At 33.0% G+C, this 4709-nt stretch overlaps 1 pseudogene; it reads left to right on the top strand.

Moving 5' to 3' along the window:
* Positions 1 to 573: 573 nt before the first annotated feature.
* On the top strand, positions 574 to 1324 carry LOC145943499 (uncharacterized; annotated as a pseudogene).
* Positions 1325 to 4709: the final 3385 nt, after the last annotated feature.

Genomic DNA, 4709 nt, shown 5'->3' with positions numbered 1-4709 from the left:
TCGTATTCTGATTTCGAAACAACATGGTCTGTTGACAGTGCCACAAAAGGAGGTTCAAATTTATTGTCTCATATTACAGAAGCGCACATTCGTCCAAATAATTTTGAATCAATGAATGTGAAAAGAGCATTCCAAATATTGAGCCACACTTTTGCAGCTGCAATAAAAACAGCCGGTCATGGAAAACAATTAGACACAATTACATGGCAAGCGACAGCTGATTTTGCAGAGCGCTTAAATAAAATTATTGATGCATGCAACGCTTACAGTATTAATATTTCATTTGGCGGCAAACGACCACTATCGTCTAAAAATCCGGATATTGAAAATCTATTAATAGATTTTGTCGAATGGTGCTCAAGATGGTCTAAGTCGGCAAAAAGCATAAATCAAGTTCCTTGTTTTAAAGGTTTTGTTGTGACAGTAAAATCTATTCTTGAAACTTACAAAACACTTTCAACGCAATATGATGGATTTGAACTTGCGACAGGATTATGCAACCAAGACTCAGTAGAACATTTATTTTCGAAACTGAGACAACGCGGAGGATTTAATCCTAATCCAACTACAAGAATGATCCGATTGTCTATTAGACACATACTTTCTACAGGATACATACAAACTAGTGACAAAGGCAACACTCAATGCCCAGAAAGTGAAGTTCTTATAAATGAACCAAGTCAACTTGTAAAAAGGATCGAAAATATGAATATGAGCAATAACGTAATAGAATATGATGATTTCGAAGATGAAATGCTTCTTGAAAATGACACTATTCTTCTCGAAGAATTTAACATCGAAGAACTTGAAAATGTCAACCCGCTTGATAATTATGATGAAAATGCTGTCGCATTTTTTGCTGGGTTTATCGCGCGACGAAGCATTCAAAAAAGCAACTGTGACCATTGTCGTAATGATATGATGAAAACCCCTATGGACGAATCGACGGAAAATGAAAAATATATAGAATCGCGAATATGAAAATGAAGATGAAGATGCTCCAACAGTAACAAAATTAGTGCGCCCAACGACTTTATATACAAATATTACTAAAACACAATTGATGGCATCTAATCGCACGTGGCAATATCATTGGGCATCTACAAAAATTCTTGAGAAAATTGTAACTGAATGTGTGCATGCAACGAATAAAATACATCCTGAATGGCTAGATAAAAATGAAGCATGTTACGATCATCGAATGCAAGCATTAAAATATATGATTACAGTGAAATTATGTTCTCGAACGAGATACAATAATCGTGCCGCAAAAACAACTAATATACCTTCAAAAAAGAAAGTTAAAAGGTTTTTAAACAAGTAAAAAGTATATTATAATAAAAATCATCTTGAGCACCATTATATAAAGAAAAAAAAGAAAAAATATAATAAAAGGAAAATATATCAAATCAAGAATAAAGTAAAAAAGGAAAGCAGGAATAAATAATATTTTAACAGACGTAAAAAAAGGTAAGATAAATATGAAAATAAAAAATAACAATAAATAATAAAACAATGTAGAACGCGGAAAATGCATTATTTTTTAAAATTAAATTTCAATATTTTCTTTTTTCTTTTTAATATTATATGTCTTTTATTTTTGTCATTTAGAAAAAATATTTTATTGCACCTTTGCACTATATGATTGGATTCATTATCAAAAATGTTTGCAAATCATATAGTTTAGCGCGATAAGTATTATATTCTATTAATGAGAAAAATACACATGTATTTTTCAATTTCATAGAAGATCGCAATCACAGTTGAAATAAATTGCATAAATCGTTATAACTTATCACGATATAAACAAAAGGAAAATCGGTCATGCTAAGAAATTGTAAAATCATGCATTTTCTTATTATCAATGGCAATACAAGACATATAATATTAATAAAATTTTAAGAAAATATAATACAGAAAAATATATATATATACATATATGTTGGCATATACGGTATTCTATAATTATATTATAGAGCAAGGTACATTTACGAATTCGTCGTCAAATGTATAATACACAATAAGTGATTTTGATAAATCACTTATTAAAAAGATATCTCAATATATAAATAAATGGGAAAAGAGATATCAAAAAATATAACTGATTTTTTCAGTTATTTACAGGAAATCTATATTACATAGATTTTTTTGTGATAAGACCTGCTGGTTTTAGATTTATGCAATTGTTTCAAAACTGTGATTGCGATCTTTATGTCATGCTTATTAATATATGCCAACAAAAATTATATGTAACATATTAACTTTTATTATTTATAAAATTCTGAATTCTTTTAATGCGTTCTACATTGAAAAAGATAAAATTTAATTATAAATGTTATATTAAAAAATATATATGTTACGATATTCCTCTTATATATTAATGTTAAATATTTTCTCTTTAATGTTATACATAATTAATACATTTCAATTACAGATTTTTTTCAATTTAAATAATTCATGGGGGGGTTTAGTGGATGCAAGCCCCACATAACCCCGGGGCCGACCCCGAGGTATGCGCCGTAGGCATTTTCCCCTCCGACACCAAGCAAAAAAAAAAAAAAAGAAACGCGCGCGGTACTTTTTTACTTAAAAAAAGCATTCTAAATAATTTTAAATTTAAATGTTGTTAATTGCTTTAACAAAATATATTTAATACTATATTTTATATATAAAAAAAAGTTGGACCATATGGAATCGAACTCGAATCTTCAGACTTTGCTATAATCGAAAAAGTGGATCTAGCACGGACATGAACCAATCGGTCGTTTTACCGTGGCACCGAAAGTTGATCTGGCTACGTAGTTCCGCCGGCTCTAAAATGGATCCAGTTAGCGCCACTGTACCAGCTAGAAAAAGCGTTGGACGAAAAACGGCGGCGTGGCCCCTCTCATTCTTCTCTCTGCTATGGGCAAAACATTATTCTTTACTAATAAAAGAGAAGGTATCACATCATCTAACATTTTTCTTAGTCTTTTTATGTCATCCTCAGTTACATCTCGTTTTTCATTCGAGTAATCAGTTATAATGCAATCGTCATCTTGCTCTATTTCTGGAATAGCAACAGTGGTAGTAGTGCTTTCGATAACACTTTCCACTTTTATGTCATTTTTCCGAGCCGCTTGTGCTTCGATGACATACTGCGGTTCCCGAATAGGCATATTTCTTGCTACTCTATCTATTATTTCAGCAACCAAGCAGTCCTCGTAGAATCGTTTAAGCAGTGCTGACATTTTTGTTTCCCAAAATCTGTCATCACGCTCGACAATCGTGTACTTCAATCCAAAGGGTGTCCACACAGCAAAAATGCAATACTTTCTTTGCGTTATGTGGAGTTGTCCCTGCACTTGGAAGTAGTACGCGTGTCTTTGATTCATTCGAGTGTCATCCGTTTTATCAAATATTCTATAAATATGTGAAATCTTATTGAGCATTGCAGTGATAGGAGACACATGCCGCGCCGCATAAGGACATTTAATCTCAACGATAGTATCATCTCCGACAATGCCGTCAGGCGTCGCGGCAAGATATGGGATAGTTTCATCTATAAATATACCATAATTATTAATTTCTATCCCTAATTCCACCTGCAATTGCTCTCGTGCCATCATCTCTTTTTCTTTATCCCTACTCAACAGCCGCGCCCGTCAATCGAGGAGGATAAAAAATTGCTTTCACAAGATTTTGGCACGAAGTTGTTTCTTTTCTGCTACAAACTTTTCCAAAGTTTGAAGCAGTGAGAAGATTTCGCCGTACGTTGTGCCACTCCAGGTTTTCATGCTGATCCCGTGTAGCACACTCCAATACAGCACAATTACGTTGTTGCTCTAATAACATTTCATAATGATTAAGTCTCAGCTGTTCGTACATATTACCTTCGATATCTGGCCGTTCTACATTTGGTCCATAATCTTTATCAGCCGTTATTTTAGCGGAAAATTTAGATGTACGAACAGAGAGACCTAATTCTTTCGCCGCACGTGTTCGTTGAAGTTGGTTGGCATTTTTTTTTATATTTCTATTTTCAATAATTTCTGTTTGTGTGGGTGGTTTTATCTATCGCACGACAAACAGAACTTAAGGCTCGCGAAGTATTACATTGCACTACGGATGCTTTAACGCGTGTCTGATAAGAACCTTTCATGACATAATGAACGCGCTTGCCACCAATAAATTTACTTATAATTCCATTACAACTTTCAACGGAATTACTAGTAAATTGATATAGTAAACTATCGGCATTTTCTATAATGCGTTTCATAGCATTTTCTACTTTTTGTAATAATCCTGCACGTTGTAAATGGGGCACAAGATTTTGCTCGCCTTCTTTCTGTTGTCTATTACAGAAATATTGAAGCGAAGCACAATCTTTATGTTCACCAAATACATGGCTAGGTATATTATTTAAATCTTTCATTAATTCTAAAATTTTTGTTTGCCAACTAACTTCACAATTGCGGCGAAAGGTGACAGCCTTGACCACAGCGTTTCGAATTTTCATAACGCTGTGCTCAACGACCTTCTTTAATTTTGATATATTTCTACTACCGGTACTACCTGCTTCACGTATTTTATTACAAAGATTTTATTACAAAGATTGCGGAAGATGATTCGTGCATTCAATCTTCTCCACAACAATATTTGGATACGGTGGAAAATCTCTCAATTTTTTTAATACGTTACTATCACCGTCACCGATATATTTATTATAA

The sequence above is a fragment of the Prenolepis imparis genome, unplaced genomic scaffold (genome assembly GCF_030444845.1).
Source record: "Prenolepis imparis isolate NDT839.2.m4 unplaced genomic scaffold, iyPreImpa1.0 SCAF_12, whole genome shotgun sequence".
Lineage (NCBI taxonomy): Eukaryota > Metazoa > Arthropoda > Insecta > Hymenoptera > Formicidae > Prenolepis > Prenolepis imparis.
The sequence above is the reverse complement of the archived record's forward strand: the minus strand, read 5'-3'. Positions and strand labels throughout refer to the sequence as shown.